Below are 24,757 nucleotides of genomic sequence, written 5' to 3'. Positions count from 1 at the left end.
TACAGGGGTTTAGAACAGCCTGCCTATGTAAACCACCTTGGATTAAAGTCTGAGGAGAAATCTGATGACCAAAGAAAGGCAGTATATAAATACCTGTATAAATATGCATCTAACTGAGGTGCCAAAGGCATATTTTTTTAATATGTTTTTATCTGTGAAATTATGTTTTAATTTGTTTTATATGTTGTTAGCCGCCCTGGGTCCCTTTTTGGGAGAAGGGCGGGATAAAAATAAAGTTTTATTATTATTAGTAGTAGTAGTAGTGGTGTCAAAGTGCATGTACAGGGGCAGCATTATGCAGCCAATGTAATGAGGAAATCAAAAACTTTGCAAGACTAGCACAATTCTCAAGCGCACACTGGCACAGGACATACCAGCAATAGGGCTTGTAGGAAGAAAGCAGCCACCAATAACTACAACCAGCAGAAGTGAAACCCGGGATCAGATATGGAGTAGAGCCAGCCTAGCCATGATCTTGCCTCCATATCCCTAAGATTGGATGGGAATGGGGGTCAGCAATTGTCAAGGGTCAGGGAGAATGGTTGAGGGATGGCAGCACTGCTGTTGTCACGGCAATGGTGGCCCATCTTTTCAGGATCACCAAGCTCTTGCAAGACCAGTGAGAATATCACCATGCATATGCCAAATGTCAGCCAGGGGGTGATGCCAAGGAGGAGAGAAGACTGACAGCTGAGCTCCCAACTGGGAAAGTATGACAAGCTGCATACTGCTGAAATTCTCTCCTCTCCACAATTGTTAAAGGTTCAAGAGCCAGGAAGTTGAAAGGTTGACCTCCTCTGCACTACCAGAGAGTGTCATGAGGGGGCAGCACAGAATTTGCTCCAGGGCAAATTGCCCCACTGGCACTGATAAATAAGTGGAAATAAGAAGAGTGCAGATTTTTTAAATACTCGACTATGGGTTGTTTTTTTTTACTCAGTTTCAAACCAAAGGATATCTTACTTTTACCACCACCACCCCAAGATACAGCAGATGAGTTTCTCATCTGTTGCTCTTCCACACAGTTTAAAATGGAACAAGGAGAGAGCAGACATGTGATCAGCAGGCAACATTAACAAGCTCACCAGTGCACTAAAAACCCAGATGGAATTATTTCCGCTATAATGGATGCCAGCAGGAATCTGAGAGGCTAAATAACAGTCCATTTGATGAAGCTTAACACCTTGATATGGTGAGAGTTCTCAGGTATTCTCCAGTGCTTTGCGCCAACAGATAACCGTGTTTGAAGTGTGACGATAGCTAACCATCTTCCAACAATAATAATTTCAATTGCTAAACAATGAGGAACTATTTTGTAGCAAGAACTTTGGAAGAAAAAGGGGGAGGTCACTACTGGGAAGAGAGAAAATGTGTTTACGTTGATACTTTTGACCACAAGTGGTCAGAAGCGCGCGTGGCCTCTGGGACACCAAGTGACTCGGGAACAAAGTGCCAGGTAACGCACCGCGAGCTTAGCATCTGTGCGAGGAGAAGGGGAAGGCAAGTGGAACTCTGAGTTTTGGAGAAGGAGAGAGAAGATTCCTTGAGTTGTGAAGAGGAGAGGATGAAGAGAAGGAGAAGGTAAGTGTACTCTTTCTAACTCTTTGTCTTCTAACCTTAAATCAACCATAGATCAACACTGAAATTTAGCTTTACCTTTAGCTTAGCTTTACCTAAGCTTTACCTAAGTTAGCACCTAATCTAACCTGAGGGAGGATTCTAAGGTCCAGCAAGTTGGGCACAGGAACTAGGTGAGGGCAATAAAAATAAATATGTAAGTGCGTACAGAGGTCTACTCTGAGCAGCAGCAGAGTCCTACTTGTGAGTAAGAGCTCAAGGTACAGACACTTGGAAAAATAAATAAAACAGAGGTGGACAAAGTGGAAAGCAAGTTTTTCTACTTGGTTTAAATTAACCCTATACTTAACCCAAGTTAAACTTAATCTAAGTTAGAACATAATCTAAAGTAAATTAGGACACAGGATCTAGGTGAGAGCAATAAATAAATAAAATAAAGGTGCACACTTAATAAAAGCAAGATTTTAGCAGGGCTAAACAGGATTTAAACCTTAGTGTTTAAGTTCTGTCAAGCCAAAAAACTCTTAAATCAGTACAGTTTAAACTCAAATAAAAAACCACCTTGAGGTTAAAAAACAGAGAACTGAAGTAGGAGAGTAAGAACCTAGGAAGGGCCAGTTCCCACCCAGCCAGGGCAATTTAGTATAGTCATTGTCCTTTAGGTCGTAGCAATTGACCTTTAGGGGTTGATAAGAGCCCCATTAGGCAAATCCAAGCACCCCATTCAGAGAAATCTCACCTGGGAAGACCAGCCCCTTTTCAATCAGCAAGGAGGGAGGGAGGAGGAGCTAGCTAGGAGTATAAAGCTAGTGTCTGCCACCGCGTGAGCCTCTCTGCAGAAGCGCACGTGGCCTCTGGGACACCAGTGCCTCGGGAACAAAGTGCCAGGTAAGGCACAGTGAGTTTAGCATCTGTGCGAGTTCAGCAGCAGGGCAAGGAAGCCAGGGCCCCAGACACTGCCCTTCACTTCCCTTGAGAAGAGGGCTGCTAACCAGTGTAGGGTTTTTAATTACCCCTAAACAAAAACAAACAAAATAAAAAAAGCTATGCAGTCAGACAGCCAGCAGTAGGGTGGGGGCTATCCAGTGTTTTGCATCGAGTGCCACATGTATGACTATATGCCTCTGGGGCATGTCATGGGTATGTCCTCGGTGCAAGGAGCTCCAGAGACTTGGGGAACGCGTCCGCTCCCTTGAAGCCTTGGTGGCCGACCTGGAGAAACAGAGGAAGGCAGAGAAGGACCATGGGGAGACTTCCGGGGATGATCAGACTTCGTCCCAACCTCAGAAATGCAGTTCCTCAGCTGACCAGGTGGGAAGTCGAGGCTGGAGGACGTTATCCTGGAAAGGAAGGAAACAATCCCCTAGGGGGCCCCTTCTCCAGGGGATGGGCCCATATCTGAACGCACTCAGGATACTCCTCAGCACGAGGGGGGTTTCTTGTAGTGGGGGATTTGATTGTTAGAAACATAGAGAGGGGGGTTTGCGACGGATGTGAGGACCACATGGCAACTTGCCTGCCTGGTGCGAAGGTTGCGGACATCACTTCTCGTCTATACAGGCTGGTAGATAGTGCTGGGGAGGAGGTAACAGTTGTGGTGCATGTTGGCACCAATGACGTGGGCAAGTGTAGCCGGGAGGTCCTAGAGGTCAAATTTAGGCTATTAGGTAGGAAGCTGAAAGCCAGGACCTCAAAGGTAGCGTTCTCTGAAGTGCTACCTGTTCCACGTGCAGGGCCTGCTAGGCAGGCTGAGATCAGGGGTCTCAATGCATGGATGAGACGGTGGTGTAGGGAGGAGGGGTTTAGATATGTTAGGCACTGGGGAATGTTTTGGGACAAGCAGGGCCTGTACAAGAGGGATGGGCTTCACTTGAACCAGGATGGAACCAGACTGCTGGTGCATAACATTAAAAAGGTGGCAGAGCAGCTTTTAAACTGATCCCTGGGGGAAGGCCGACAGGAGCTGAGGGGCATCCGGTTCGGGACTCCTCATCCTTATGGGATGAGGATGGGGAGGTTAGAGAACAACAAGACAAAGGCAGTGTAGGAGAAGAAATTGGGGGTGGTAGCATGATGGGATGTGATAGACAGTTTGCCACAATGAGAGGATTCAGGGATAAAGAAGCTAATAAGCAGCCCATCCTGGGGCATTCCATGTACAAATGCTTTTATGCAAATGCCTGAAGTCTCTGAGCAAAGATGGGAGAACTGGAATGTCTGGTGAGAAGGGAAAACATTGACATAGTGGGCATAATGGAAACCTGATGGAATGCAGAGAATCAGTGGGATACCGCAATCCCGGGTTATAAACTCTACAAGAGGGAAAGGGAGGGGCGTGTTGGAGGTGGGGTGGCCATTTATGTTAAGGAAGGAATAGAATCCAGCAAAGTAGAGATCGAAGGTGGGTCCGACTCCATAGAATCTCTATGGGTTAAATTACCAGGCCTGAGGAGTGATGTAATACTGCGGGCGTACTATCATCCTCCAGACCAGAAACCGGAAGGGGACCTTGAAATGAGGAAATAGATCAGGAAGGTGACAAGGAGGGACAGGGTTGTAATCATGGGGGACTTCAATTATCCTCATATTGACTGGGTCAGTTTGTGTTCTGGTCATGAAAAGGAGACCTGATTCCTTGACATGCTAAATGACTGTGCCTTAGAGCAGCTAGTCATGGAGCCCACCAGAGGACAGGTGACTCTGGATTTAATATTGTGTGGTACTCAGGACCTGGTTAGAGATGTCAGTGTTACTGAGCCATTGGGGATCAGTGATCATGCTGCGATCTGTTTCGATGTGCACGTCGGGGAAGAATACCGGGCAAATCTCTCACAAAAACCTTTGACTTCCGACAAGCGGACTTCCCTCACATGAGGAGGTTGGTTAGAAGGAGGTTGAAAGGGAAGGTAAAAAGAGTCCAGTCTCTACAGAGAGCATGGAGGTTGCTCAAATCAACAGTAATATAGGCCCAGCGGAAGTGTATACCGCAAAGGAAGAAGGGCTCGACTAAGTCCAGGAGGGTGCCCGCATGGCTAACCAGCCACGTTAGAGAGGCCGTAAAGGGCAAGGAAGCTTCCTTCCATAAATGGAAGTCTTGCCCTAATGAGGAGAATAAAAAGGAACATAAACTGTGGCAAAAGAAATGTAAGACAGTGATACGGGAGGCTAAGAAAGACTATGAGGAACACATGGCCAGCAGCATTAAGGGGAATAATAAAAGCTTCTTCAAATATGTTAGAAGCAGAAAACCTGCCAGAGAAGTGGTTGGCCCTCTGGATGGTGAGGGAGGGAAAGGAGCAATAAAAGGAGACTTGGAGATGGCAGAGAAATTGAATGAGTTCTTTGCATCTGTCTTCACGGCAGAAGACCTCGGGCAGATACAGCTGCCCCAACGGCCCCTCCTGACTGAGGAGTTAAGTCAGATAGAGGTTGAAAGAGAAGATGTTTCAGACCTCATTGATAAATTAAAGATCAGTAAGTCCTGGGGGCCCTGATGGCATCCACTCTAGAGTTATTAAGGAATTGAAGAATGAAGTTGCTGATCTCTTGACTAGAATATGCAACTTGTCCCTCAAAACGGCCACAGTGCCAGAGGATTGGGGATAGCAAATGTCACGCCGATCTTTAAAAAGGGAAAGAGGGGGGACCCGGGAAACTATAGGCTGGTCAGCCTAACATCTATACCGGGTAAGATGGTGGAATGCCTCATCAAAGAAAGGATCTCAAAACACATAGACGAACAAGCCTTGCTGAGGGAGAATCAGCATGGCTTCTGTAAGGGTAAGTCTTGCCTCACAAACCTTTTAGAATTCTTTGAAAAGGTCAACAGGCATGTGGATGTGGGAGAACCCGTGGACATTATATATCTGGACTTTCAGAAGACATTCTACACGGTCCCTCACCAAAGGCTACTGAAAAAACTCCACAGTCAGGGAATTAGAGGGCAGGTACTGTCCTGGATTGAGAACTGGTTGAAGACCAGGAAACAGAGAGTGGGTGTCAATGGGCAATTTTCACAATGGAGAGAGGTGAAAAGCGGTGTGCCCCAAGGATCTGTCCTGGGACCGGTGCTCTTTATCCTCTTCATAAATGACCTGGAGACAGGGTTGAGCAGTGAGGTGGCAAAGTTTGCAGATGACACCAAACTTTTCCGAGTGGTGAAGACCAGAAGTGATTGTGAGGAGCTCTCCTCACAAGGATCTCTCCAAACTGGCAGAATGGGCAGAAAAATGGCAGATGCATTTCAATGTAAGTAAGTGTAAAGTCATGCACATTGGGGCAAAAAATCAAAACTTCACATATAGGCTAATGGGTTCTGAGCTGTCTGTGACAGATCAGGAGAGAGATCTTTGGGTGGTGGTGGACAAGTCAATGAAAGTGTTGATGTAATGTACGACGGCAGTAAAGAAGGCCAATTCTATGCTTGGGATCATTAGAAAAGGTATTGAGAACAAAACAGCTAGTATTATAATGCCGTTGTACAAATCTATGGTAAGGCCACACCTGGAGTACTGTGTCCATTTCTCAAAAAGGATATAGTGGAAATGGAAAAGGTGCAAAAGAGGGCAACTAAGATGCTTGCTGGGCTGGGGCACCTTCCTTATGAGGAAAGGCTACGGCGTTTGGGCCTCTTCAGCCTGGAAAAGAGACGCCTGAGGGGGGACATGATTGAGACATACAAAATTATGCATGGGAAGGATAAAGTGGATAGAGAGATGCTCTTTACACTTTCACATAACACCAGAACCAGGCAACATCCACTAAAATTGAGTGTTGGGAGAGTTAGGACAGACAGAAAATATTTCTTTACTCAGCATGTGGTTGGTCTGTGGAACTCCTTGCCACAGGATGTGGTGATGGCGTCTGGCCTGGACGCCTTTAAAAGGGGATTGGACAAGTTTCTGGAGGAAAAATCCATTACGGGGTACAAGCCATGATGTGTATGTGCGACCTCCTGATTTTAGAAATGGGCTATGTCAGATGCAAGGGAGAGCACCAGGATGCAGGTCTCTTGTTATCAGGTGTGCTCCCTGGGGCATTTGGTGAACCGCTGTGAAATACAGGAAGCTGGACTAGATGTGACTATGGCCTGATCCAGTGGGGCTGTTCTTATGTACTTAAGTGGGCATTGTGCCATGTTCTGCCAAATAAATGCAGGGCACTTTCACTATGTAGAGGTATCTGAAACTGACACAACCAGAAATACTCAGTGTTGATGCTTTTTATAAAATTGCACTGTGAATATACAGTAGTTGATCATGAGCTTCATCCAAAGAGAGAAGCAAGGAAGGAGTCCAGAAGAAACTTGGACAACAGTAGTGTGAATGCATGCAACAGTGGCTCAGCTTTTGCAATGCCATAAAGGGCCTTGTGCTGCCAGAATGCTCGTTTCTGCAGCGCAAAAACCCAGTTGGGGCCTTATAGCACAATCCTATGCATATCTCCTCATACGTAAGTCTCATTATGTTCAGCACTACCAGAAAAGTGCTATAGGATGGATTGCTGCTTAGGTTTCAGTTGATTTAAGTCCATGTGGCAATCTGTTCTGCAAGAGAATATTGCTCTGAGGAAGAACTATTTGAAATGTGTCAGGAGCATCAACAAAGGAACATAGCAGTTTGGGCAGCTGTACCTTTTTCTTCCTGGTCTTAATTTTCTCTCTTTCAAATACAAAGTTGTTCCCCTGTCAAGATGGTACGCTTTTTTTTTTTAAATTTTAAACAAAAGGATTATTCAGTGTCCTCCTTTGAATAAGTGAAAGTTTGGAGTAATTAAACTACAAGTCATTAATTAAAAGTACTATCAAAAGTTTTTTAAAAACATAATGTAGCGTGTTTATTTCAGAACTTCAAATTTTGAAAGTCAAGGGACTTTCCTGGAGCTGTTCTGCTTAGGGATGCTACAGTCTATTTTTTACTTCTTTTGTTTGTGTTGGGCCCTGGCAGAGGCACTTAAGAAGGAAACAGATGCCAGGTTCAAGCCTGCCAGGCCCAGGCACAAATTAAGCCCTAATTATTGGTGAGGACAGACATGTTAGAAGCATTACTAAAAACCACAAAAATGAACCTTTAAAATTCGGGGGGGGAGAGGAGAGGAGAAAAGGGCAGATTTCTTTGCACAGACAGCACTAATTGTTTAAAATAGCCCATTCATGTCACCAGCTCATCAGGCTAATGTGCAGCAGGGTTCTGTGACAGACAGCAGACTATCACGCAAGCTTCTGTTCCTGTCTTGTGAAATGTAATATCGGATTGCACTGTCAACTCTAATCCAGGCATGCATAATATCTGAATTTTCAAAAACAAGATACATTTACTATCTGAGTCCTAAGTCCTAGTCAATCTCATATGCCAGCTAAATACAAGCATTGTTTCACCCTGCAGGAGAAGAAGCAACAGGCATACCAAACAGGCAAAATAATAACTTTCTAGAGTAGTGAATGAGGACCTATTTCTGTGCTGATTGGCTGCATGGACATGAACTGGCCAGGCTGCACAAATGTTTAAGCCAGGTCCAGAAGTCAGCATGGGCTGGCATATGTGGTTATGAATGGACAAATGCTTTTACTGACTTCTTCTCACTGTTCATGCAGTGTTATTTAATTGTGCAAAACTCACAATAAGAAGTGAAAATGAAGCGGGCAGCTATCTGTAGCCATTTGAAGAACCTTTGGCAGCTAGGGGTCAGATGCCCCTCACAAGACCTCTCCAAATAAAAAATAATAAATACACTTATATCCAAAAAGCACAAAAAGGGACAAAATCATGACTCTAAAGCTGTAAAGTTTTATATGCCAGCTGTAGAGCAGCATCAGAATAAAAGATTTCATCAGGTAAATTTATGGTTCCAGAAATGTTCCTTCCATTTAAATCACCCACTCTGTGACTTGATACCTGCAAATCACCCTAAAACCTTGATAGGCTGGAATGCTAAATGTCAGAATGGCCCATCTAATGTTCATTCTTCATGATAAACATGGAGAGGGATCTATCATACTGACACTGGGGCCTTTGGAGGAGCCTAAGGTCTGGCAACTATGCATATGAACTAAGTGTTTTAAGTCCAATAACCAGGGAGGGCTGATGGATGGATGGGTCATCCATTCTTATAGTTCTAAGATGCCTGCAAGAACAAGATGGTCCCCAAGTGGCACCCATAAATTTTGGCCTTTTGCAAATGCCCACATGTTGTGTCAGTAACACCCAAAGCCCTCGTTAGTTAGACAGTGACCTTTGTGGCATGACTATCAGGCAAAGGCCTGGAAGAGGCCAGCGTTCGATTAGCACTGCAATTTGTTCATTAACTTCTGACAAGAATTTGCAAGTCTCAGAGACATTTCTCTCTTGAAAAGGTCAACATCTGAACTGTGGCAGCAATCCAGGTTTTGCATGAGAGAGGAAAGAGAAAAGCACCTGTCTTGAAAACACAGCTGGGGTACAAATAAGCACACCATGACCTGGCATTTCTTGACATCCAGAACTGTGGAGCAAGTAAGCCCATATTTGGGAGTTAAATCCCTTCAGGATATCACTGAGGCTCTGCTCCTTCTTATACTTTTCTTTTGAACTGGAATAACAAAATTTATATCAGAGAATTGGCCCTAATTAGATTACAGACTTTGCTGGAGAACTTTTCTGTACTGCTGATTTCTGTGCTCTTCAAATAATCATTTAAAAAATTTAAATTAGAAACTATTGACGGGGTGGGGGCTTCTTAGGGCCCAATCCTATCCAGCCCTGGCTCTAGTACTGAGTACCAGCATCAGCTCTGGTGTCGCAAAAAAGCCCTAAGGCACATCTGTGGTACTTGGCGAGGAGGGACTGCCGGCGCCAAGCTGGCGCCAAGCAGCACCACATGGATGGATGGATGGAGCTCCTCCAGCACCTGCCAGTGATAAGACTTCTCAGGGCAGGGGAGGCGGGACGTGAGTGGAACAAGACAGAGGGAGAGGAGGATCAGGCCCGGAAAGGAGCAGAGGAGGCAGTAGCCTCTGCTGCCGAATCCTAACCTCTCTCCTGGCCCAGGCAGCCCAACATGGGCCTCCTCAAGTCTTTGCTCACTCAAAAGTGGGAGACCCACTGGCGCCATAGCTACATTACCCAAGTTAAGGGAGCAAATGTTCCCTTACCCCGAGGAGACTCCCAGTGCTAGCTTGGCGCTCATAGGATCCAGCTGCAGCCATAGGATCCAGCAGGAGAACTGGGCACCCCCAGACTTAGGATTGGGCTGCCCATTGGGTCTGGGCTTACATAGTCACCAACAGGGCCCACGTCAGGTGTCAGCATAGTTGGGCAGCTGCTGTGGGCCTAGTGTTGATTTCTGAAGCCACTTCTGTGTGGTGGTGGGAGAGCAGCTCTCAAAGCCACCCACAGTGCCTTAACAAGACAAATTGGCACCCAGGGCAAGGAACAAAGGGGCACCCACAATTGGAAGAATTAAAAAATACCTTTAAAATGTGATGCCACCTTTACTTTTCATTTAAAATGGCACACCTTTTTGAATTTTGTTGTTGAATCATGTATTTAGAATACATTTGGTACTCAATTTTTATAGCAATAGTTGCTTGCTATTTGGGGGACTATAATATAATTGGGGAAATAATCAATTATTTCATTTAATACAGTGATATCTAATGCGTGCGCAGAGTGTTTCCAGACTGATGCGCGATCAGTCAGGGCCTGATCCTATCCAATTTCCCAGTGCCAGTGCAGCTGTGCCAATGGGGCATGCATTGCATCCTGTGGTTGGGATGCAGTCACATTTGTTCTCTTACTTCTGGGCTGCATTGCGGCTGCACCAGTGCTGTAAAGTTGGATAGGATTGGGCCTTCAGTGCCTACAAATGACTCTCAATGCAAAGCAATCTGAAACCCACCCTTTTCCCCTAAAGGTGTGTGGGGCTTAACATACCTGGCCTTGAACTGCCTCATTTGGATGTGAATTAGGGCAGTGAGGCATGACTCATCAAGAGCAAAAACTATATTTTAAAAAATAAATGGAGGCGACTATAAAAAGAGAGAAAATTGACTCTCTGAGACTACAATTTCACCCCATCCTTTAACATTTTTGCACCCGTTATTTTTGTGCCTGGAGCATGTGCCCATTCGCCCCAGCGTAGTTATATTTCTGGCCACCCAAATGGGAGAGGGGATCCATGAAGGGCTGTTTGCTGAAGGCCTCTTTACGCCTGCACCGAGTGTTGTTCACCAGCACAAAATCAGCCCCCATGTTGGGAGATGACCCATCCAAATTCCTTCTTCTGTGAAAAGAGGAGGAAGGTAGGAGAATCAGCAAAGGGGACAGCATCAAGGTAGAACAGCCCAGGGAAGTTAATGGTGAAAAGATTCTAGCAAGTCAGCCAGAATTGCCACATATGGTACTCTACCTAACTGCCTTCTATAGGTACTGCACTAGGTATGAACTTGCTAGTTCTTACATCAGGCGTTCTTGCCTTCCCAAACTACAGCAAAGTCCAAACCCTTCCTCCTGACTGTGGCACAGAAGTCATACCGTGTTTCCCCGAAAATAAGACCTACCCTGAAAATAAGACCTAGTGTGTTTTTTGAGAATTGCTGAAATATAAGATCTACCCCAAAAATAAGACCTAGTTGTGATCAGGGCCAGGAGGGGGGGAGGGATCCTCAGGCAGGGCGGATGGACAATGTGACCAGAACGCTGCACTCCCGTGCACCACGTAGAAAGCTCCTGCTGTGCTGCAGAGGACGCTGAGGAGGAGCTGAGGCAGGAAGCAGCAAGCGAGGCAACCCTGCCTACTGGGCTCTGAGGCTCTCCACACATTCCAGGGAGTAAGTCCCATTAACTATAAAGGGACTGACTTCTGAGTAGACAAGCAGGCAGGGACCCTCCTGGGCAATTAGGGAACACCCTCTCCACACTCCACAGGGAGTAAGCCCCACTGACTATAATGGGACTTACTGATGAGTAGACAGCAGGCACTGGGCACTTCTCCACCTTCCCCCTTTGTGTCCTTGCCCGTGAGGGTGCCGGCAGGGCAGTTCTCCTCAGCATGCTAAGCAGCAGCTTCAGGCTGCAATCCTAGCCACACTTTCCTGGGAGTAAGCCCCACTGACTATAACAGGCTTGGTTGGCAACCTTCAGTCTCGAAAGACTATGGTACAAGCCTACAGCACCTGGTATTCCCAGGCGGTCTCCCATCCAAGTACTAACCAGGCCTGACCCTGCTTAGCTTCCAAGATCAGATGAGATTGGGCATGTGCAGGGTAACAGTTGCTGGCTTACTGCTGAGTACACACACATAGGCTCAGGCTCACAGGCTGCAATCCTAGCCACACTTTCCTGGGAGTAATAAGGTAGGACCTACCCCTAAAATAAGACCGACTGTGTTTTTTTGAGCCCCAAAAAATATAAGACAGTGTCTTATTTTAGGGGAAACATGGTATGTTCATGCATCTGATGGTGTGTCGATACAAGAAAAGCTGAACTATGGAAAGCACCTTTGTGTGGACTGTTATACCATTGCTTTGTGGAAACCACTGGTGCTTTCCACTTCACTTCTCCACAGCTGTTTTCTTTTTAAACAACTTCAGTTTTAAAGAACTATACACACAACCTTTCCTGCTAGAAAACAGTCAGCGCTATCATGTTGCTAAATCATGTTACTGCCATGAGATTAAAAGGGCTTCATAAAAATTACAATGAATAACAGGCAAACATCAGTCAAACATGACAAGGTAATTTATCATAGCTTTGACATGAGATAAATTTGATGTATGAAAGCATAAATGCTGAATTGAATCCTGCATCTGTCACTGGGAAAAATGTTGACAACTAAAAGAAAACAATATGTTTATGGCACACACACTGTTTTTTGAGGTACATGTCAAAAGGCTTTTAAAGGTGTTCTGTCTCTGAGCCAGACCTGTTCTGTTTGCTCCAGTGCAAAGCAGAGCAGCTGGCATGAACTGTTATTTTCTGGAGAAGCAGTCCGTTCAATTACACTCTTTATTGGAATTCAAAGCTGTAGTTCTCTCTTTGGCAGTAGCTGATAAAACCTTCCTTGCTACTATTGGCATTGGGCAAAATGTCAGAATACCAGGCGAACATGAAGAGAAAATTTGACCCACTCTGTAAAATCACAAGGGTCAAAGTCTTACATTAAATCCAGTGGGAGAATCTGGCACAAATCCCATTTGATCTACCATGTTTAATTCCAAGTGAGATTTACCCAGCTGCTATCATTTTCTAAACAGCCCCTGCTGAATGAAACTCATCATTTGCTGCCTAAAAGGGTATAACAATGGATCACAAAATAAATCTAGAAACTGTTGTTGTAATATTTTTTAGCTTACAGCTATGGCATTTGAAAGAAAAAGAAAAGGATAGCAAAGACTTAATTGCTCACTACGTAACAAGAATAACAAGCACTCTAGGCATACAGAGGATGTTGAACTTATTAAGAGACATTTAAAAAGTTTTTCATTAAAATGAGAAATACAGGAGCTTCATAACAGTAACAATCATAACAATCACACGGCCCAATCCTATGCATGCCTATGTAGAAGTAAGTCCTGTTAGAGGCAATGGGCTTACTCCCAGGAAACTGTGGATAGGATTGGGCTGACATTCAATTGCTTTAAAAGATAGGTATTAAAAGGTTATAAAAGTATTCCATGGAACAATGTGTATGGTCTGGGTGGCTGGGGACATCAGTGCTGTCAGCTTGGTCAAGGATTCCACTGACAGCGAGAGAGAGAGAGAGACCTCCAAAGGCCTTTTATGGCCTTAAAACATCCAGTTTTTCCATAAAACCGACTTCGCAGAGGCCTTAGAAGGTATTCCAAGGACCGGGGAGGACCTCAGAATATCCTCTGGAGGCAAAAGGAACACGGCTTCCCTCACCTCCAGGTCCCTAAAACCATGGGTTTCCTTATCCATGGGGGTTCCTGAATGGAACTGTATGTATAGCAAAGGCATGGGAAGCAATATTCTGAAACTTTTCTTAAACAATGCTTCCCTTTTATTAGTTTTGTGAAACTAGTTAGACATTAATTCCTGTCATTTCATAAATTATTTAAACTGATATAACAATAAGTTAAATACTGATGCATGGATTAATGAATTGTTAGAATTTGGTATATATCAAGTAATAATATGTTGTACTATTTGGTTGAATGTTTTTGTATTATGGTATTTTCTATTATGGTTAATAATAATAATAATAGAAGCAAGGTACATGCAAGGAAAAGAGTGTTTCTATAACCTTCTGAAGAAACTGGTTCTTTTCTTCACATTTACCTTGCTTCAACCTTACATTTATGTCTTATATAAACAAATGTTTATATAAGTTTTATATGTTTTATATAAACAAATTCAAAGCAGAAGGAAATTAATGGATTCACTCAAGTCATAAGATTGTGCAAGAAATGTCCTCATTTACATAGTTAAACAAAGAGACATTTCCACCCTCTAGTGTTCAGGTCCATTTTAGCATCAATAACTGATGTCAGTGTTTCTTTCTCTTCTTCAATCTATTTAGTTAATTAAGGGTGAAATCCTAACCAACTTTCAAGCACTGACTTAGCCACAATGCAGCCCCAAGTTAAGGTACCAAACATGCCCTTACCTTGAGGAGGCCCCTGTGACTGCCTTCCCACTGTAGGTTGCAGTGCATGCCACATTGGCACAGCTATGTCAGTGCTCGAAAGTTGGTTAGGTTGTGCCCTAAGAACTAAAATGAATGGCCTGAGGCAAAGACATAACAATCTTCAGCTGAGTCAATAATTTTCTAGAAATTCCAAAGGACATGTCTTTCCAAGGAGATATCAGCAGTTTCTTTGTTGCTAGAACCACAGACATTTCTAGGGGGTAATGAATATTCCAGATTGTTCTTTGTTTTTTTTTTACACTTGCAGAGCTTTTGCAGCAGGACCAGGAGAATCATGTTTTATTTCACATACTCTAGAAAAGTGGGTTCCATTCAACTTTTGATTTGAACATTGTAGGGAGCCAGTCGTTTTAAGGGATACACACTTTAAATTGACCCTTTCTGTTGACTGTCACAAGTCTACATGCTATCACATCATGTCCCAAAGAGGCCATTTCAATAACAACCCAGTTGTTTATTTTGAAGAGTATGATTTCCACAAGAGAATTCTGCTGAAAATACAAGCTTAATAGAAGGCTTCCTACAACTAGCTCAAATTGTGGTTTCCTCCTGGCTTTTGACCTTCCATTAGCCTGTCCCTGACTAAGTTGTAATATCCCAATGATTATTTGGCTTTCAGTTTGGATGGCACTGTGGGTTCTGGTTACCTTCTTTGCCACCTGTTTAAATGGCAGACCTCGGTTCCACATGTCAAGATATGCCACATTTTCATTAAACTTGGACACTCTCTGGCTCCGCTGACTTGCACATTTGATGAGCTGGCAACATTAGAGCTACCTCTGCATCTCTTGTCATTCCAGCCTAAATTATTTTGACTAAATTGATCTGACAATCTGTAAAAATGATGGTCTGGCAAAGATGCCATTATTATTATTAATAATATTTTCTTGCTTTGCTTTGCAGTTTTGCACTTTTTTGTGCAATCATACCATTTCAAAGGTACAGGGCTGCCACTTTTTCCTTGGCAAAAATAAATTTACCGCCACTGCCAGTGGCAGCATTTTCTTCCCATAGAGTTTTCCTTTCTTGCTCTTGAGGTGAATTTGGCAGCTGAACTGGACAGATGTAAAGCTCTTTTCCAGAACAGACTTTTTGAGGTTCCTGGCAGAGCTGCCTGTTTTGTCTGGGTCACTTTTGTTTTGCCATGGTTTGTTAGTCAGTTTGCCTTCTAAATACAATGCCTGTTGACCCTGACACGATTGTGAAGAATAGAGTGCATTCGTGGCAAGAATAATAGACTGAGCAGCGGTACCTAAGTTGCCCTTCGACCACATCACTTTGATGTGTGCTTCTGTTGTATAAATAGTTCCTTTGAAGCTTATGAATTAATAATTTGATTTTTCAGAGGGGCACTAACTTAACACAGTAATGTGAGGAAGAAAATGGGCCTGCATTTTCCTTTGTCCACAGGTCAAACATAACTAGTTGTAAGCATGCAATTTGTCCTCAAGCTTAAAATAGGGCCACTGTTACCAGCTACATGAAATATGTTGCTTCTCACCCAACCCCCCAAAACTAGGCTATTCCAACTGTTAATGGATCTGTGAAATACCTATGATGAGATTAGCAGCCCAATCCTATCCTTGCCTGAGGGGCATGGTAGCACCGATGTAGCCTCTGTGGCATCTTGCGGGCTGGTCAGGAACCATGGTGTGACAGAGTGGTAGGTAATGAAATTGCTGCACCATGATCCCCAGTAGATATACTCAGATCTGTGCCAGCTGTTTGGCTGGCATAAGTCTGAGTGGACCCAAGGGGGCGTGGCAAGGCCAGACAGGGTGCATAGGACACCAGCAGCACTGTTGCCAGCAATAACCGCCCCTGCCCTCCTTAACACTCTTCCCAGTGACCTTCATTCCTGCCCCAATCCTCTCCCTTCCTGCGCCAACTCACCTTCTCTACTGGTAATGCGTGATCCAGTCATAAGCTGGTATCCCCACTGCAGCTGCGACACTGATGGAGTGGGTATTCTGTTGACATTCTGTCAGCTGAAGTCACCCATGGGATCGGGCTGTAAATTACCTACTCACTGCTTTTTCTTGACTGAATGTTGATTTATTATCAGGTTGATGGAATGATCTGTGCCAGATCTGCTCAGTAAAGTAACCAGAAACCCTTGGAGCTGCAGTTTTCATACTCTCAGGGAGTTTGAAGACCACAGTAAGTCCTTGCAGGAGAGGGGAGGGAGGGAGGGAGCGGGGGCCGGGGGAAGGCAGTGATGCTATCCCCAGGATCGTGTTGCTAAGGGACCTGCAGGGACTGGGATGCACTCACCTGTCCCTGCAGCGGCCTTCCTGGGGTGCAGGGAGCCCTATGCGAGCATCTCTAGGGCTCCCCGACGCTCCAAAAGTGAAAGTGGAGCGATCACACTCCACCTCCGCAAAACCGGAAGTGGAGTGTGATTGCTCCACTTTCACTTTTAGAAGGCTGGGGAGACCTGCAGACACTCACACAGGGCTCCCCGCATCCCCAGGACTTCCCCCTGCCTCCACCCCTTGAGGTCACGACACCCAAGTTTGAATAGGTCTGCTTTGGAGTACAAAAATAAGATCTTTAAAATCTTATTAAAAGCAGCAACATTATACTTTCACTTAAGCCATAAAATGCATTCTATAGACAAAGAGTTGGGAAATGGTTTTCTAAGTATAACTAACAGGCTGACATTTTGCTCTCTCTTAGAATGCAGAACCTCAAGGTTAAAATTGGAGAGTTGTGTTTATTCAGCTGACAGCTGAATTTGATCTGCTCATCATGCACGGAAATAAAAAACTTATGCTACCTGGCTAACTTTTTGAGCATAGAACCAGATGTGAAAAGACTTGCAAAACTAGAAGTGTGTATGCCCTGGCAGGAGAAAGTGACTCAGAGGGCACAGTTCTGATCTGCACTCTTCAACTTGAGGCCCTTTTATATGGTCCTATGGGTGAAGGGATAGGACACACCTCATCATTGGTAGGAATGGGAAAAGCATTGTGCACTACGTATGTGTTGCAACTCCCAGTTTGCAACTCTCCTCCAGTAGTGAAAGTTGGGGCATGTTTTACAGGTGCAAAAACTCACATATTCTCCCATTTCAGAGAAGCTCTATTAAAAACTTCAGTGAAAGCCATCTGTTTCCTTTCCCATAACATTGCTGCCAACTATAAGTTGAGGTTTTCAGCCTAAGATAAATTTTTCTGGATCACTTTAAAAGAACCATCATTTTGTCAAAGGCAATGTCTCTTTCTGATCCTTTATGAAAGCTGGAATTGGTTGTGAGATGCAGTAATAACCTGCTCCAGTATTTGGAATAACCATGGAAATGACCATGCTAACAAATGGAACTATGCAGAACAAATTCACTAGAAAGGGTGGAATTACAAAAATGCAACAAGCCCATTCTGTGGTCTTTTAATGTGCCTCTTGTCCAATGGGTTCAGGTCAAGTTGTTCCACTTATTTGGGACAATATAATAAAAAACAACTGCCAAAAAGGATTTTATTTGTACTAATTGCCATTGTCATTTTTTTTTTTTTTTGCAATTTTCTCCAATGGTGAAAAATGTTCAAATTGGAAAGCCAATTTCTAAAATGGGGAAATTTAAACATTAAAAATAACCGGTGTAAGGTAGAACAGGATAAATGAAATATTCTAGACGACACTGTGACCATCTGTGTGCAAGTTCTTCATTTGAATACATCAGCTATTTTCCTTCCTTGTTCTCTCTCACAGAAGTTGCTTTCGTCTGTTCCTTTGCTTCTTAACTGCGAGCAAGAACTGCCATATACCAGAAAGAACAAGAAATGAAAACAAGTCTGTGACAATAATTTTGTTGTTCCTCCTGGCAAGAAAAGCAAGGTACTACCACAAGGGAGAGCAGATAGAACAGCAGTGGTGCTCCACTTGGGAGAGAGGGGCATGTTGAAGACTGGAAGGAGACTCTCCATTAGTGGTTACCTATAAAGGCTGCAGAAATAAATGGGCACCATAAGTGCAAAGGGCCTTCTGTATATATGGCTCCTTATCAAGAGGATAGTATCCAAGCCAGCCCTTAGAAGAGTTATAATACTGATCCCAAAGCTATGGTAAGATGCATCATACAATGGCTTGTATTAATATATCTACAGTAGTATCTTGTGTGAGACAAGTGAGACCAATTCATTTTGCAACTGTGTGCACCAGCTAGAATCCTTTTGTAGCAGTTTGCAACTATAAGAAATGAAGATGTACCATGATATAACTCTGTCTTTGGCAGCTGAAGTACTCTTAATATGATGCTTAGAAAAATGGAGGAACCAGGGAGGAATGGAGGTGGGACTGGTGAAGCCCTGCATCACCGGATCTAGCTTCTGTGTCGGACTGAAAAGCCTGACATGGAGGTTCTCAAGTCTGCGCTGGCAAAACAGCCAAATACAGGATTGGGCTGTTAATTTATGGACTTTAAATTACATGTGATTGATAGAGGTGCTTGTTTCTAGTGAGTAAGCTAGGTTTACAGCCCAAGTATTACTGAACACAATGGGCTTACTTCCGAGTAAAATAAATAATGCCATTTTCAATTACCACTAATGATTGAGTCATAAGATGCTGGCCCACACAAGTGATATAATGGATTACTGCTTAATGCAGTGACTTTCAACCAGTGTGCCTCTCCTCTCCCCACTGCCACACTAGAGGGTGCTTTGGAGATGGGGTGGAAAGCTAGGGGGGAGAGTACTTGAAGGATGCGACAGGTTGGCAAGGCATTTAAAAATCATGTGGCACAGCAACAGAACAGTCAGTGTCTTGATTTAATTGTTCGCAATTTAAGAGCAAATTGATATTTCCACCAACTGAACCTGAACATTAATTCTTAAGAAATGTGTTCTATTTGTCAAGTTAGCTGCCTGAAAAGAATGCTGCCCATCCAGGGGATTCCAAATCAATTGTGCTACAGAGGTAGCTGCCAGGACTAATCAGGTTTTCGTTTTTAATTTGTTGTATGTTTCCTCAAGATGACACTTTTTTCATCAAGCAAGCCTACAGGCACTGAAACTGTGTCTATCTAGAGCTAAGTAATGGCTTCTTGTCTTGTTAGAGGCTTCGTGAACTTCACACTGTTCAAGAATGGTTTGTTTTTTAAATACCAAAATCAGGAAACGAACACATAAGTGTTGGTGAACGTGCCAGTGCTTGTTTACATTAATGTCATCCAGATTCTTGCCCTCTAATACACCACAGTTAATAATAATAATATAATAATAACTATATTAGTTATTATAGTTACCCAAATTTCCCATTCTTACATGGGGCAAGTGTCAGTTTTTGCCCCTGTTTATAGTTATCTTTTACTCCCCCACAGTGGCGTCACTAGGGTTCGCGTCACCCGGTGCAGGAGACCAGCGCATCACCCCCATGCAGTGGGTGGAGCAATACTCCAGGTGGTGGGCGTGGTGATCTACCATCTCCCCACCCCCACTGGTTTTTTGGCTGTACCTTTTGATAGAATAAAGATATTTCAACGTAGTTTGTTTCATTGCATTCTGCATGAAATTGCACATTGATTGATATATAACATGATGGTATTATTTTTACAAACAGTGATTTTAGTGATTTTGGTCTTTCGTGGTGTCACCTCCCCCCAAGGTGTCAACTTATTAACACCTTATTGGAGCAGCTCTCAAACTTTTAGCACTGGGACCCACTTTTTAGAATGACAATCTTTTTAGAATGACAGGACCCATCATAAAGCAAATTAAAATAAATAATTATAAATAATTAAATTAAAGTAAAACAAATAATTAAATAAGGAGAAGCCATTCCTGTTCCGCCAAATGAATTTTCTCTGTAGCCTGCCTGCAGTAACACCCCCCCCCCCCAAAAGAATCAGTAAGATTTTCATCCCTACCCAGTACCCAGTTCAATTTCTTTTATTTCAAGCATATCACTATCAGGACCCACCTGGCTTTACAAGTCTGAGAGCCCAATCCTATGCCTGTCTACTTAGAAGTAAGTCCCATTATAGTCAGTGGGGTTTACTCTGAGGAAAGTGTGGACAGGATTGCAGCCTAAAACAGAAAAAAATTTACCTTACCCTGTCAAGCCTCTGTTTCGTTCTTTTTATGGGGGGGGGTTGCCTTCTGGAGCATTTGTTGAGCGCCAGTTGCATCAAATCAGGACCATTCTGGTTGCCTAACATTTCCCTTTGCCTGACCTGCCCAGGAGCCAAGGCATGTTTGCTTACTTGCGAGTAAATGAATGCTACTGTGTTGTGAGAACAGCAGAACATTTTTCAGATACTTCAGTGCTTAACCAGAAACAAACTTAACCACACACAGTCTATGGAAGGATAGAAGACAGTAATTTATATTGATATGGTCAAACAACATCACATATCTCTGGCTGTCTATCTAGTTTCAGTTTAATCCCAGGGACCTGCTCTTGTGTCCATGAGAAGGTGAGGCAGGCAGTCAACTACTGCCTGAGAGTAGTATGCATAGAGTACAAGTGTGACAGCACTGTAGTAAAATCCTAGCATTGCTGTAATAAGGCCATCGGCCAGAAATTGTTGCTGCTGGAAAAGGCAGTAAAACACAACAAATGCACCAAGAAGAAGATCATGGCATATTCATAATGCTTTCTTCATAATATATGTATTTCAAAAGGTCACACAGATAGCTATGGAATTTCATAACTCTCATATAACCCAGTCAATACATTTCATGCAGTACTTTTCCTCTAACACAAGCCTTTTCCCATCTTTGTTTTCTTTCTGTTGAATTCTAAAAGGAGTGGGTTGACACAGAGGCTTTGTAGTCACAAATGGCACATTAAAAAAAAAAAAAACTTCTGTGGACTCACTGAATGTAGCCTGAACCTTACTTAGAAGTCTGGGAACAATCCTACTCTGTGCTGGAACAGGTAAGCCAAGAGGCTTGCACTGTATCCAGCATAGGGTATGAGCCCTAGGCGGCTCAGCCAGAGGCAAGGGGAAACTTTCCCCTTACCCCTGGGTAAGGTGCACTTGCCCCAGTGGGTCTCCTTGGACTTGCGCCACCTCCTGAAGTGGCACAAGTCCAAGGAGAGTGGAGTGGCTTGAAGCCTCTCCGATCTCCCCGGGAACGGGGGTTGGGATCCAGCATAACTGCCGGATCCCAGCCCCACCTCCTGCGCCCTGCTCACCCCAGGGCTGCCCACTGCCTACCCTCCCCCTGCCCTCCCCCGTCCAGGAATGCCTCCCTCCCACCCACCCCAAGCTTCGTGGAGGAAGCCAGCGTGGAGGCTTGTGTCAGGCCTCCGTAGGCCGACACTCCCCTGAGCGCCAGCCCAGCTTCCTCCTGAGGAGGTGCAAATGTGCCTGATGGCACGTTTGTGACCCTCCTGGGTCAGCGCAAGGGACTTGCACCAGCCCATGGACACCTTAGGATCGCACCCTTAATCATTCAAGGTCAGCCTATGATTTCTTACACAAATTATCAGACTGAGAGCCCAATCCTATGCATGTCTACTCAAAAGTAAATTCCACTGCAGTCAATGGGGCTTACTCCCAGGAAAGTGTGGATAGGATTGGGCTGTGACTGATGGTGTTATATGAATGATCAAACAAATGCTACTCCAGTACTCTTATTGTCCCATAAGAGCAATCCCATGCGGTGCTACTCCTACTCCTGCTCTCCTGCTCCCTGATTTCCACCAAGGCTAAATAGACCTAACCCAACAGGCCTCCTCAAACAAACATGCTGCTGTACTCAACTAATTTATGGGCCCAAAACGACTATGGCTGAAAGGCACACAATTCAAAATCTTGATGCCTAGACAGAGCCAACTCGTGTTCCATGAAAAATGTGGCATATCAACAAAATAAATCAATGGCTTGCTAGATAACTGGTTCTTGGGATGCATCCCTAAAGGATGACCAAATACCAAATGCAACAAAGCTGCAAATTTGGAATTCTTACTGAGTAAGAGCAATTAAAAGTACAGTACTATATGCGATACAGGAAAGCCAAATGCAGGGGAAAAATAAGGGTGGGGAAATGCTAAATAGAACTCTAGTCCTAATAAGGTTGTTAACCCCAACACAAATCAATCATACTTTTGGTTCTATTATATTTCTTTGAGGAGTTGTGTTAAGTTGCCCTGAAGACAGAACACTGACTCTTGATTGAACAAATGTGTGATAATATCATTCCCATCCCTAAATGAGTTCTTATTTTCTTATTCTATTAGGCCCTTTATGTAAAAATCACATTTTCACTTGTGCTGTTATTAATGAACCATAGCCAATGGCGCGATTGCAGTTCAAGTTAGCCAGAGATACTGTTCAATAGGCATGAACTGAACTAATGCACTCCAGAAAGGTCAAAGACCTCAGGATGGTTCATTTACCATAATTGCGTGAACATTATGGGCTAGGGGAGGATAATCCTGCATGGCAAAATAGCATAACTTTATGTTACGCAAAATAGCATCATTTAAAATTAACAGATTTAAGGTTGAAAGGCACACACCACTTACTCCAGAATTGTCTTACTGAAGTTTATTGAACTTTTCTAATGTAAAGGGTTGTGGATTGAAGTCTAACAGCTAAATCTTATATTTGCTTGGACTAAAAATTATTATTTTTTAAATGACATTGGATTGCAGCCTCAATGTGGAAATAAATAAGTTGCATACCACCCAGTTCCTGGGCTTGATTCACTTCCTCCCCAGCCCAGTCTCCGGCCAATTCTGCCCAACCCCTGAGCTTACTTATCAGTGTTGTGACTCCTTGGTAGGCTGCTGGTGCGTGGCTCTGGCAGCTCATCATTTGCAGTGCTGGCCTAGCCGTGCTTTATGGTTCCTTTTGCAACAGCCATAAAGTGTGCTGCGCCGCCAGAACATGAGTTGGGCCCTAGGATTGGGCCCTCAGTCTTACTGTTACCTGACTTTATTGCTCCTGTCTCAGCTTGCGGAGTTCATTACATTTCTCTCATTCCCAGGGAGGTGGGTGATAATTTGACCATACACAGATATTTTCTCTGATGGAGCCAAGCTAGTACACATGCAAGCATCCTTGAACCTAAGCTTAAGAAACCTAGGTTTGATTATGTCACTGTCCCTTTCCACTGCAAGTTTTATTACCTCCTCAGCATTCCTACCTCTCTACTGGCCTGGTCAGGTGGGCTTGGATGCTCAATTAGCTAGCATATGCCAAATCCAGAAGGTGGACTGGCTAGGACCGATTTGTCCTGGGGAAACCAGGCGAGGAAGACATGAAATGCACAAGGAGACTTGTCTGCTTGCCCAGTCATGTGTAGTCTTTCTGCAGTAGTGCTGACTTCAGCGTCACTAAGGGAAACCTCTTTCCAAATAAACCTTATACTGAGGCTTTCCTTAAAGTATGGGTCTCCAAAGTATGACCCGCAGGTCACGTACAGCCCATGGAGACCATCCATCTGGTCTGTGGAGACCCATCAGTCCCCTGGTTTGCAAAGGGCTCTTTTCCTCCACCCCCCTCCCTCTGTTACTTTGAAAGTGCTTTGGACTGGTTTGCAAGGAGATTTTTCTCCCCCTTTCCCTCTCTAATGTTTTTATTATTTATTCAAATTTATCTTTTGTGGGATGTGAAAAGTTTCTGAAATATTTTTTAAAAATTTGCAAGTACCCTTACTCAGTTTGTAGAAGAAAAGTGTTAACTGGATTGCTAACCAGTGTTAATTTTCATACCCACAAATTAAAATGTCACATGTTCCAATTTTCTCTAGTAATTGGCATGCTGTAGATCACGTATGAACCTAGTTTCAGCCTTTTGTCTGGCCTGGAAATCCCTAACTTCACATCTTGTTCTCCAGCCTTCTGAATACCCTGGAATGACTGAAAGGTTTGAACTCCATTTCTAGGGAGCGTCTACCAAATTTTTACACACAGATACTATATGTAAGATATCTAGCAACCTTGGGAGCACAGGACCCCAATTATTATTCAGTTGTAATTTATTAATTATTATTAATAAATTAAAATATTATTTCTTTCTATATCTCTTTTTTCTTCTTCTAGGGTTGGCATAGATTGTCTTTTAACAAGTGGGTCCTGGAGCTAAAAAGCTTGGGAGCCACTGAATTAGAACATTTAAGAAATCTGTTGCTGTTCATATATCCCCAGACCTGAATGTTCAAAAACCATGTAGGACAAAGGGGGGGGGGAATTAGCAAATTAGCGTTAAACGTCACTGATGCAAAGTCTGCGCTAGTAGATTTGCTTCAAGGCAGGTAAATTCTATAGGCCTCTTAAATCTGTAAGCAAACCTTCACCATCATTAGCTAATTGGCATTTCTGTGCTGTTTAGCTACAGGCAAGCAACAGGAGAATCTTGAGCGTTTATCTGATTGCTTTCAAAATCTATGCTCTTGCAAATAATGCACACTTTAAACAATTCTTCCAATTCACAAAGCAGCACTGCAATTAATTTTTAATGCCAACCAGCCTGCTCTTTTCTTAACAATATTGGCGCAGTTCAGATGTATGACAAACCACTGCCTTTAAGATATTTAAAATATTTTTACTCTGCTTTTTCAGTGTAAGGAGCAGCGCAAAG

General features: G+C 43.7%; 1 protein-coding gene and 1 pseudogene across 1 annotated transcript in view; both read right to left on the bottom strand.

Annotated features, from left to right (window-relative positions):
* BEND5 (BEN domain containing 5) overlaps window positions 1-24,757 on the bottom strand; it is a 1,022,542-nt gene that overhangs the window by 471,632 nt on the left and 526,153 nt on the right. The gene's annotated exons all lie outside the window — the stretch shown is intronic.
* On the bottom strand, window positions 11,717-11,833 carry LOC136650368 (5S ribosomal RNA; annotated as a pseudogene).

The sequence above is a fragment of the Tiliqua scincoides genome, chromosome 4, assembly GCF_035046505.1.
Source record: "Tiliqua scincoides isolate rTilSci1 chromosome 4, rTilSci1.hap2, whole genome shotgun sequence".
Taxonomy (NCBI): domain Eukaryota; kingdom Metazoa; phylum Chordata; class Lepidosauria; order Squamata; family Scincidae; genus Tiliqua; species Tiliqua scincoides.
The sequence above is the reverse complement of the archived record's forward strand: the minus strand, read 5'-3'. Positions and strand labels throughout refer to the sequence as shown.